The sequence below is a fragment of the Hemitrygon akajei genome, chromosome 1, assembly GCF_048418815.1.
Source record: "Hemitrygon akajei chromosome 1, sHemAka1.3, whole genome shotgun sequence".
Lineage (NCBI taxonomy): Eukaryota > Metazoa > Chordata > Chondrichthyes > Myliobatiformes > Dasyatidae > Hemitrygon > Hemitrygon akajei.
The window spans coordinates 59,057,418-59,070,543 of NC_133124.1; the positions used below are offsets into that span (position 1 = coordinate 59,057,418).

Genomic DNA, 13,126 nt, shown 5'->3' on the forward strand with positions numbered 1-13,126 from the left:
AGTGTTTGGTTATTGTACATTTGAAAAGTAACTTCATTGTTGAAGTAACTTTTCAAATTGCATTTATTTTCCCATTTACTGAAAATCCTGTGAAAATAGCACACAGATTAGGCATAATTTTGCCATCACTCTAAATTGAGTCGTCAACTTTAAACCATGACCCCCTTGTTCTAGACAAAATATGTTCTGCACATCCATCCTGTCAAAACCATTCAGATTCTGTGTTTCAATCATAGGCTGTCAGACAATATTCCAGTTCGGTAAGATCTTTCATAGCAGTTTTAAAACAGCTTTTCCCCTTCACTCCATTAGAATCTTTGGATTGTTCTTTTTGGATCTATGCATAGAATTTTATCAATCTAGCCATGTGGAGCTTCGTATTTCCTTTAATCTACTTCTAACATTCATTATTTGGCAAAATCTCTACAGCATCTTTTCAAACAGATACATTTGCCAATATTGGAGTTTATTTGGATACATGGTTTTTCATCCCATCACAACGTAATTTATAAATATGTTGAATTGTGACTCTAACACAGATTCTTGTGAAGTTTTATCAGTCGTAACCTAGTTATTGTCCTTTTCTCTTACATCTCAGTCAGGTCAATAAATTGTACTTAATTCTATGAAGTTCAACTGAACTGACTAATTTTTTCAGGTGCTTTCTGGAAATCAATTTAAACAATATTTTCCTTTCCAGACTTCGGGCTCTTTTCAAAGTATATCACTCAGGTTTATCATGCCTTCAAACTACCCTTTACAAATCCATGGCTGAGCAGATGCATTTTTTTCAGTTTTAGGTCAGCTTAACCTCAATAATGAACTAAACAACATGTTCATTCAACACATGTGAACGCCCCTCTTCTTTTAAAGATGGAACCTATACAATCTTGGCAAATGCCATCCATGCTTGAAACCATAGGTTATCATTGGTCAGCATGTGGAGCATTCATATTTGCCATCTTATGCTTAATGTTTTCATGAATCAACCAAGAAACCATCCACCCTGCTGCATTGCAAATCAGAGTCAAAGACTTCAACAAGGTTTGTTTGAGGAAATACCTGCCCTACTACCATCAACATATAACCTACAACACCAGAGGTTCCAACATTGTAAGCCCCTGTTATGCTAAGTTAAGGAATGCCCAGACTGTATTTTGGTAGATCTGATCACTTGGCTGTTCTTCTTCTAATCACATACAGGAAGAGGCTAAAGAGCAAAACTCCAGAGATTAGGACAACAAAGAAGGCAGAGGTGCGCCTATGGGATTGCTTTGCGTCGGTGGGCTGTGCCGTGTTTAAGGACTCATCTATGGATCTGAATAAATAACACATGGTTGTCATGGACTTTATTTAAACAGTTGTAGATGATTGTGTCCCCACAAAATCATTCAAAGACTTCCCCAACCAGAAGCTTTGGATGAACCATGAGATCCACATTCTGCGGAGGGCCAGGTCAGAGTCTTTCAAGTCTGGTGACCCGATAAAGTTACAAGAGGTCCAGGTATGATCTCAGGAAAGCCATCTTACAGCTGAAGTAACAATTTGGGACTAAACGTATCAATGAAGGCTGCTCGACAATTGAGACAGGGTTTGAAAACTATCAGCTCTTATAAAGTTAAATCACGCTTTGACTGTCAAAACATGGAGGAACAATTCCGAACTTCTGCAGTCCCCAATTATCCTGTGATTTTAGTCTCTGAGGCTGATGTGTGAGCAATGTGCAGGAGGGTGAACCCACAAAAAGCATCTGGGTCATACGGGGTACCTGGTGAAGTACTAAAAACCTGTGCTGATCAACAGGCTGGAGTCTTCACTGAGATATTTAACTTCTTGTTTTGACAGTCTGAGATACCCACCTGCTTCAAGCAGCCTTCAGTTATACTGGTGCCTAAGCAGAACGTGGTAACCTGCCTCAATGACAGTAATCCAGTAGCACTTACATCCACTGTGATGAAGTGTTTTGAGAGGTTGGTGATGAAACATATCAACTCCTGCCTAAGAAGCAACCTAGATCTACTCCAATTTGCCTACTAGAGCAACAGGTCCACAGCAGATGCCATCTCATTGGCTCTTCACTCAGCCTTGGAATATCTGCATAGCGAAGATGCATACATCAGAATGCTATTTATCAAATACAGCTTGGCATTTAATACAACTATTCCCTCAAAACTGATCAATAAGCTGCAAGACCTTGGCCTCAATACCTCCTTGTGTAATTGGATCCTCAATTTCCTTACTTGCAGACCTCAGTCAGTTCAGATTGACAATATCTACTCTACAATTTCCATTAGCATTGGTGCGCCACAAGGCTGTGTGCTTGGCCTTTTGCTCGACTCGTTTTGCACTTATGACTGCAGCTAAGCACAGCTCCAATGCCATATTCAAGTTTGCTGATGACACCACCTTTGGTGACAAATCAGCATATAGGAGGGAGATTGAAAATCTGGCCGACTGATGCCATAACAACAATGTTGGCAAGACCAAGGAGCTGATTATTGACTTCAGGAGGAGGGACCCAGACATCCATGAGTCAGTCCTCATCAGAGGATCAGAGTTGGAGAGGGACAGCAGCTTTAAATTCCTCTGTGCTATTATTTCAGGTGACCTGTCCTGGGCCCAGCATTTAAGTGAAATAGAGGCACAGTTTACTTCCTCAGGAGTTTACAAAGATTCAGCATGACATCTAAAACCATGACTAACGTCTGTAGATGTGTAGTGAAGAGTATATCGACTGGCTGCATCCCAGCATGGCATGGAAACACCAATGCCCTTGAATGGAAAATCTTATAAAAAGTAATGGATATGGCGCAATCCATTACAGGTAAAGCCCTCCCACCTTTGAGCACATCTACATGAAGTGCAGTCTATCATTAGTGACTCCACCACCCAGGACATGATCTCTTCTCACTGCTGCTACCAGGAAAAAGGTACCGGAGCCTTAGGACTCACACCACCAGGTTCAGTAACGGTTATTACCATTCATCCATCAGGAACTTGAACTAAAGGGGATAACTTCACTCAACTTTACTTGTCCTATCATTGAAATGTTCTCACAACCTATGGACTCACTTTCAAAAACCCTTCATCTCATATTCTTGATATTTATTGCTTATTTATTTATTATTATTATCAATTTATTTTTGTACTTGCACGGTTTGTTGTCTTTTTCACACTAGTTGAATGCCCAAGTTGATGAGACCTTTCATCGATTCTATTATGGATTTATTGAGAATGTCTGCAAGAAAATGAATCTCAGATTTGTATATCGACTTTGATAATAAATTTACTTCAAACTTTTTTGAACTTTGAATCAGTTGCATTTGAAGGACTCAGATTAGCACAAACCAGACACCAAACATATGTTTGAACAGAGATGGCAACTTAAATCTTGTTACAAATATTGTACTCAAAATTTGGCATTCTTGCTTAGCACGTTCATCAAAGGCACTGTATGTGCCACAAAATGAGCAAATGACACAACAGGGAATATTCTTTTGATGTTAATTTCATGGGTATTGCCATGGATACCGAATGGTGTTCAGCTGCTATTTCCAAGTGATATCATTTTTGTGAATGCTGCATTCTGTTGCTAGTGACGCTTCATTATCTCAATCTGATTAGAAAACATTAAAAGAACAGTACTTTTATGAAACAGATGTTGTTTTCATATTGCTGAGTCACATGTTATTTTAAAGTACTTACACCGTAATGATCAGTTAGAAAAATATCTTGTAACTCTGTAAAATGTCAGAAGGCCACATTCATGTTCTTAATCAAGGCTTTTTTAAAGTAAAGAAAAATAAGTTTGTGTGGCTCATTGCATTGGTCTGTGAAGAGTGATATGGTTTGTACTAAACTATTCTTATTTCTACTTGTCATTGTAAGGTCTATATGAAATGTGACAAGCTAATGATATGCAGTATTTATCTTAGGAAACATGCTAACAATATCCTCCTTCATTCATATTGATTTCATCAACTTACAAGACGAAGAGTAGACCACCTGGCTCCTCAAACCAGTCCTGTCATTTACCATGATCATGTCTGATCTATCTGAGGTCTCTGCCAATTCCCATTGAACTCAATCCCTTGACCTTTCAAAAAAACACCTCAAACTTCAGTATAGATATTTCTAATGATCTCGTCTTCATAACTCCCAAACATGAGAAAATCTGCAGCTACTGGAAATCAAAATCTCCGACGCCTTGTGTGTGTTGCTTTGATCTTCATAACTCTCTGGTAGAGAGCTCCAGAGAAATCTCTCAAAATCAAAAGAAAGACAGTAAAAGATAAAAGCTACCAAGATCAGCCCCAGGGCAGACAGGTGGATGTCACACCTGACCTGTGGTTGTGGATGAGGATGCTGAACTAATACCTACTGGAAATATGTTGCCTAAGCGAATTACATAATGGAAGGCTGATGCCAGCACTGTCGTTGCATAGAATCATTGATCTTTATTGTAGAGAAGGACACAAGTCAGTTCAATTATGCAATGCTAATCAAAAATGGAGTTACTTAGGTTACTCCCACATCCTCCCAGATTTGTTGTAAAGTATGACTCTTTAAGTTTTCATCTGGGTACCTTCCTTCCGCTATCATCACTCCTGAGTTTCAGATCCCCTCCGTTTTTGGGTGACATTCTTTTTACCCTCAATTCTCTCCATTCTCCACCAATTAACTTAAATTTTGAACTTAGCCATTGACCTAGGGCCTTTCTGACAGCTTCATTCATCTCAATTTGACTCTTGATTACAAAGAAAGCACTCTCAGCCTGATCAGTCTGAGTTCATAACAATAGTTCTTCAACACTTGAATCTTTCTGATCAATCTCTTCTGCACTCTCTCTAATGCTTGTTGCCCGTCAATTAAATAACTAATAATGTAATGAAAATCTTGCAGCAATTCATGACTAGAATTGTGCACAGTATATTAGCAGTCATCTAATGGGGCTTTGTACAGTTCTAGCATGAAATCCTTGCTCTTACAGTACATTTAGCTTATCCACAAAGTCAACATGTACATAGTCTGTGTACTCTCTTGTAAATAAACATTACTTCCTTTGAAGATTTACTGGAATGTCACATGGACTTAGGGGGCTGAATAATAAAATGTTGCATAGACTAAGACTTTATTCCCTTTAATGTAGGAGACTGAGGGATGCCCTGTTAGAGATCTGTTGGTAAATGCGAGGTCATCCACTTTGAAAGGTAAAATGGAAGAGCAGATAATTATTTAAATCGTAAAAGGTTGCAGCATGCTGCTGTGCAGAGGGACTCGGGAGTGCTTGTGCATGAATCGCAAAAGGTTGGTTTGCAGATGCAGCAGGCTATCAAGAAGGCAAATGGAATGTTGGCCTTCATTGCTAGAGGGATTGAATTTAAGAGCAGGGAGGTTATGCTGCAACTGTACAGGGTACTAGGGAGCCTGCATCTGAAGTACTGTGTGCAGTTCTAGTCCCTTACTTGAAGAAGGATATACTGGCTTTGGAGGTGGTGCAGAAATGGTTGATTCCAGAGATTAGGGGGTTAGACTATGAGGAGAGATTGAGTCGCCTGGGACTGTACTCACTGGAATTCAGAAGAATGAGAGGAGATCTTATAGAAACATATAAAATTATGAAAGTTGTTTCCACTATTAGGTGAAATTAGAACTAGGGGACATAGCCTCAAGATTTGGGGAGTAAATTTAGGATGGAGATGAGAAGGAACTGCTTTTACCAAAGAGAGGTGAATCTGTGGAATTCTCTACCAAATGAAGCAGAGGAGGCTACCTCAGTAAATATATTTAAGGAAAGGATGGATAGATTTTTTCATAGTAGGGGAATTAAGTGTCATGAAGAAAAGGCAGGTAGGATGAGATGAGTCCATGGTCATATCAGCCATGATTTTATTGAATAGCAGAGCAGGCCCAACGGGCAGAATGGCTACTCTCACTCCTATTTCTTATGTTCTTACGTACCAAAGATCATAGACAGAGCGAAAACACATAATCTTTTTCTCAAGGAGAGGGTGGTGAAAACAAGAGGGTGTAGGGTTAAGATCAGAAGCACGAGATTTAAGAGTAATCAGGGGCAGTTTCTTCACATAAAGTCCTAAGCGTATTTGGAATAATCTGCCAGAAATAGTGACTGGGATGGGCACATAGTGTTCCCTCCTTGGGAAAAAGACTATGTGTTTTCACTCTGAGTATGCCCAATTCCTGCTGAATGCTATACAACATGAACTTACAGATTAACCTGCCATGCTTTAACCACTCTCCAGGCATAGACTTTCTAGATGGAGAAGGTCTCCCTTAAATACCCTTGGAATCTCTTCCCTTTTACCCTAAGCCCTCTCCATTCCAGGGAGAATGGATTTAGCCTCTCCATTCTTTCCTCACAACAGAATTGCTCCATCCAAGCATGTGAACTTGCAGCTTTGCAGTATGATATCACAAACTCTTGTCTGAGAGAACTGAAAGGATTTCATTCCCCTCCCAGACAACTCCAGGTAGCTCAGGAGAATCAATAGGCAGTGACCAACCCCCCCCCCCCCCCCCCCCCAAGGCACATGAGCTGGTGACACCAGAGTTCCTGTCATTTGAGTCTGGAGGTTGGAGCCTAGCATTTGGTGATCAATGGTTCGGGGGTCAAGACCAAAGAATGAAGCCTGAATGTTGACAGAATTCTGGAATTCGAAACCCAATGGCTGGAGTCCCAAGCCTGCAAATCTCTATAAGTCTCCTAGGGAAGATGAAGACCCACTCTCTGTATGTGTGGGTCCACTGGGGGCTGGAGGCCAAAAATGGCATGTCCTGGGGTTTGGGGACTTGCATGTGCATTGGTGGTTGGGTGGGAGGGAGGAACAGGTCTTGTTTTGCAGTTGTTGTTTTGTCACTTGTTGTATTCTGTTTTGTTGTGTTGCGAATTGCACTGCCAAGCATTGTGGGCTTGACATATCTGTTACACTTGCTGACTGTCCCAGCACATCCTTAGGTGAGGATTGAGTGAGAGAGTTGGACAGGATTGGGAAGTTTCAGAAGATCATGAGGCAAGGAATATCAGATTGGATTAGCTTGGAGGTGTGATCTTGGTTGGCCTGGGCCAGTTGGAATGAAGGACTTGTTTTCATGCTGTTTAGTAAATATTCCATCACCATGACATTATCAAGTGGTTACCAGAAACCTAGTGGAGAGTTTCAAACCACATTAATATCTTCTTTCTGGCTTTGTTAAAGCAGAAAGTAATCCTGGCTGGATATTGTGATTGATAAATAATTATTGTATCTTTATTGTCAGGACAGTTACAGATTGCAAAGTTTTTATCTCCAGGTACCAGTTTTCACATAGTTATGCCTGACATTTCTCTAAAAAGCTTAGACAGAGCCTTTAATAAAAGATGTAGAAGTAATTTGAAAAGAGCCTTAAACTCAGCACTAACACTGAGATTGAAACATTATCCATTCCTGTCACTAGTAAAAATGGAGAAATACTAGGTCAATTCATATGCTGCTATGAGAGTTACAAAGATATTCATCACAATTTGACACCAAAAGTCACTTGACTATGGTATTGACTGCAAAAAAATTATACTTATAAAAATTGCCTTAACGCTTAATGTTGTTGCTTTATAAGTGGTATCTTATAATGAACATCCTGATTTAATTAAATATTGAATTAAGTACTTTACCAATCAGTACATTATCTCTGGAAGCTGAGGATAACAATTCAAAGAATACTTTATTAGAACTTTTGGTTCAATAAGCTACTGATTTTTTAATACATTGCACAGAAAAAATATCAAATGCATTAAAAATCAAGCCATTTCATGTTTTAATCTCAAATTAATTACATGGGTTTCCTTGCATTTTGAAATCTTGGCATACTGATAATAAGATCGGTGCGTTGGTACTGGTGAGTTGTCAATAGAGCAGAAATGGTAAGCTGCGTCTATTCTATTTTAGAACTCAATGCCTGGCAACACCCAACAGAGTTACAAGCTAAAATTCACAAGATTTTGACTCCAACGATCCAGACAGTCTGTGAACAATCCTTAAAAATGTTGCTACCATCAGAAATTAATCTCTATCCTTCATATGGCATGGAAGTTACAATCTTAACTGATGAGTCTAATTGCCAGGCTGATTGATGGCAAGAAACAATACATTATCACCTCAAAATTTTATTCGGACTTTCCTGTGACAATATTAAACCTCATCTCTAATGAGATCCCTGCTGAGAGGAGCTAGTGTACTGGACAAGTACAATCAACTTAACGTATATTATCATCACTTTAGAATAAAGATCACTCCAATCCTGGCCATGTAGCTGCAGTGAGCAAATGGTGTGTGTGTGTGTGTGTGTGTGTGTGTGTGTGTGTGTGTGTGTGTGTGTGTGTGTGTGTGTGTGTGTGTGTGTGTGTGTGTGTGTGTGTGTGTGTGTGTGTGTGTGTGTGTGTGTGTGTGTGTGTGTGTGTGTGTGTGTGTGTGTGTCTAGTTACATTGTTTGCATGCTTGACACTGGACTCCCAGAGAAAGAAATCTCTCCATCATGGCAAGAAACAGAGGAACTGGTTTTAGGATGTTCTCGGAGCAAGTATAACATATCCAGTCATGCTTTGGATTACCTGGTCAATGACCACACAGTATAGAGAAGGGGTATTCAGGATGGCACTGAGAACTTTGAGTCCCTTCATCAAGAACACACAGAAGGCCAGAATAAACTGCAGAACCTATGTGCCTAGTCTAAGACACTAATTAAGAACTTACTGCAGCAACTGTGGGAGTCTGTAGGTCTCACATTGATTTCTCTACCACCTCAGAACCCACAGAACAGTGATGGAAGCAAGTGCTCCAGAACTTGAGGACTGTATCAAAGAGGAAGATAACTTTTGAAGTGTGGGGAACTGAGAAACAAATTTCCACACAGAGCAATGATTTAATAACTAGATAATCTGTTTTAGTGGTGTTAATTATTGGAAACTATTGGAGCAATGAGAGGCTCTTCTTAAGGAAGAAAGGGCAAGTGTGGCTTCACTTTAGGTCTCATTCAAAGGACAATAGCTCCAACACATTAGTACTCTCTCAATACTCAATGCCAGGAAAAGTACAAAAGCTTCCATTGCCACCTTTGCAAACTATATTGTTTTAATTATAATTGCCTAGGTTGCAATTTATTCTTTCATTCCTTAAATAAAGTAACATAGAATATGTATGGAATATTAAAAAAAGAATATTGATTTATATAAAAATAAAAAAAACGTAGGAATACTTAACTGATCAGGCAGCATCTATGAGGAGATGAACTAAGGATAAATGTATCAGGTCATTGACCTTTCATGAGATCTGTATTTACTTCTGTGTCTAGGAATGTCTTCCTGTGAATAAACTGTAAGAAGTAGATTTCCAAAGGAAGCAATGCTTCTTATTAGGTTTTGCCAGCTGTTTTAAACTGGCCTGACACTGTTGGACAATTCTTTTAGGGCCTGGGAACACTGAAAGTTTTGTGCTGGTACATTCATTCATAAAGATATTTTCTTCACGGAAAAAATATCTTATGAAGGTTTAGTTTTGTTACTATAAAGCTTTTCACCATAATTGAAGAAAGTGATTCATACTTTCAATTCTAAAATCCCCTGAAAGAGGAAACATTCTCTTCAATTCCACCCTGTCAAAATCTCTCAGCGCTTTCCACAGTATGCTTCAATCAAGTTACCTATTACCTTTCTTAAGTTGTCCAGATATAATATGACTTGTTGCATATTGAATTTTTAAAAAGTGTTTTCAATTGTTTATCTTAAATATAATGCACTGCTCACGCTGGAAGAGAAGTAGACGGTGCTGGCAAATGCTGTGCATATGAGGCAGCCTCCCAGCATCTGTCCGTAGTGAACAGACTGGTTTAATGCTAAAGCAATGTTAATCAGTCTATATTTTCTTCTCTATTTATTTCAACTATACTCTTAATTTTAATACTCTTTTGGAGGAAAGTAAGGCCATAAAGGCATGAGAAACAGGGACAAGAAGCATCTGGTCTTTTGAATTTGCTTAAGCATTAATAAAGTCCATGGCTAATCTCCTTTCTCAACACCATTTTCCTGCATAATCCCTATATCCTTTTACTTTCTTGATAAGCAGATGACAGAACACCCATACAACAACCCGCCCACCCCGGTGTGGAGAATTCTAAATATTATTTTTCCTGTAAACACCAATAAAAATCAGAAAGGATTTAGTGCAGAGTTCAATAATATTATCAGGACTTCAAAGATCTTATTATGAGGACAGATTACATGGACTATGTTTGTATTCCCTGAAACACAGAAAGCTGGGGTGACATAACTGAGGGTCATGTGATTATGAGGTCAGTGATAATTGAGGGAAAGCTTTTGTATGGGATGAGAAGGAAAGGCCCATTCTACTATAAGATTATAAATGATATGGAACTGAGGGAGACAGATGGAATTTGAGAAGCAATTTGGCCCCGATGTCTTTAGTCCTGAAAGAAAGAACATATTTAAGGGATTGAAAGGTATAATCCTTATCCATATTTGTGAAAAAAGAATCTTCTTAAAATAAAAGCAGAATTCTGGCCTTTTAAGTGGAAACTTAATTTTGTTGACATACATCTGGCAGCTGCCCCACATGAAGACCATACCTGATCACGCATCAGCCTGTACAACAGTGCAGGAGATTGACACACACATAATTTAACTTTAAGGGACTTATGCCGGAACTGTTTTCCCCTTCTGGGGAATCTAAAGCAAGAGAGTATCATGTTGAAAGTGGAGCCGGCCCTTTCAGGAATGAAGTTAGGTTGCAATTTTACATAGAAAGGGTGGTATAAAAATGTATTTCTTTCATAAATGGCAATTAGCATTATGTCAAAATATTAACTTTGTCTTCTCCTGATAATAGTTTGTTAACCAAAATTATGAAGTGGTTTGGAAGATGTAGAGTTAAGCCAAAATAACCACATTCTCATTAAGTGCAAACCAGTCTTCAAAAGGTTAAATGAGATCTAGGGAGATTTAAATGAGATTTTAAAGGTTACAACGAGATCTAGGTGTTCTTGTACATCAGTCAATGAAAGCAAGCATGCAGGTACAGCAGGCAGTGAAGAAAGCTAATGGCATGCTGGCCTTTATAACAAGAGGAATTGAGTATAGGAGTAAAGAGGTCCTTCTGCAGCTGTACAGGGCCCTGGTGAGACCCCACCTGGAGTATTGTGTGCAGTTTTGGTCTCCAAATCTGAGGAAGGACATTCTTGCTATTGAGGGAGTGCTGCGTAGGTTCACAAGGTTAATTCCCGGAATGGCGGGACTGTCATATGTTGAAAGATTGGAGCGACTGGGCTTGTATACACTGGAATTTAGAAGGATGAGAGGGGATCTGATTGAAACATATAAGATTATTAAGGGATTGGACACACTGGAGACAGGAAGCATGTTCCCGCTGATGGGTGAGTCCAGAACTAGAGGCCACAGTTTAAGAACAAGGAGTAGGCCATTTAGAACAGAGATGCGGAAAAACTTTTTCACCCAGAGAGTGGTGGATATGTGGAATGCTCTGCCCCAGAAGGCAGTGGAGGCCAAGTCTCTGGATGCATTCAAGAGAGAGTTAGATAGAGCTCTTATAGATAGCAGGCTCAAGGGATATGGGGAGAGGGCAGGAACGGGGTACTGATTGTGTATGATCAGCCATGATCACAGTGAATGGCGGTGCTGGCTAGAAGGGCCGAATGGCCTACTCCTGCACCTACTGTCTATTGTCTATGACCTCATTCTGTTCATATATTCCAATGACGTAGCAAACTTCTACAAACATCATTAAAATAACGGTTTATAATCTGTTTTAAGATCTGTTGATCAAGAGAGAAGTATGTTCTTGGACACCATTTCTTTCCCACAGTTGTCATAGAAGCTTTTACATCAACTTGGGAGTGCAGGCAAAGCCTAGTTTATTGTCAATTGCAAGACACTATTTTGATACATGTCAACCTAAGTTTTTGTTTTCCGGTCTTTGAAACTGGGTTTCATCCTATAATCTTTTGATTCAAGAAGAAAGAGTCATGATTAACACATGAACTTAACATGCTGATGCATACAATGGAAATAGAGAAACTATGCTATCATTAGAAAGTTATACCTCTTTGTGACGAAAAGCAGTATAAATGATTTATGAAGATAACACTGCACATAGTTCAATCAGGGGATGAAAAATTTAATCATATAGGTATGAATCACTGCATAAAAAGATACCAAAAATAATATTTAATAGGTCTGATCTTATTTTTAGCAGAACATTCCCCTTTTCTATGCTCTTGAATTCAATGACTCACACTAAGCTAACAGCAGAATTCCAATACCTCATCACAGTTATGTGAGCCATGATGGTGGGCGTGTGGATAATTTGATATATCAAAGTTAAATCCAATCTTCTCCTTAATTGATCTCAATATATGCCCTTTCTGGCAGATGTTGATTACAAAAGAAGCCAAATTGATTGTTTACCCCTTCCTAACCTAGATTATTATCTACTACAGACTCCTTGTCTTTGTCACACATGAGATCAGTTATCAGTCCAGTAATTTAATGGGCAGTATATTTATTAGAAAACAATTTTGTATCTGTACTTTAAAAATTAAGAAACGCATTGTTGATTGCCTTTCTTCTTTGCAATACCATTTCATGAGCTTATTTTCCTATGTCACAGGCATTTAGTTTTAATCCTTGCAATATACATTTCCTATAAGAATTATCACAATTATGTTCTTCTTTTTTGCATTTTCCAAAGAAATTACAATTATATTTGCACCCTTCTTGTCTTTCAGTTTTACTCCAGGAATTTAATCACCAAAATCTACACTAACACTCCTGAGTAATAAATGTTCTAAGTCAGTTTATTATCAAAGTATGTATATGTCATCAGATACTAACTACCCTGAGATTTATTTTCTTGCGGGGATGCACAGTTGATACAAAGAAACACAAATGAATCAATGAAAAACCGCACATAAATAAAGACTGACGAACACACAATGTGTATAAAGTAAGTACATGTTCAGCACAGCACTGTGTTCCAAAGGGGCTGTATTGTGCTGTAGGTTTTCTATGTTTCTATATATAAGAAGACAAAGTGGGCAATTA

At 38.8% G+C, this 13,126-nt stretch overlaps 1 protein-coding gene across 7 annotated transcripts in view; it reads right to left on the minus strand.

Annotated features, from left to right (window-relative positions):
- dlgap1a (discs, large (Drosophila) homolog-associated protein 1a) overlaps window positions 1–13,126 on the minus strand; it is an 811,451-nt gene that overhangs the window by 220,805 nt on the left and 577,520 nt on the right. The window lies entirely within an intron of this gene.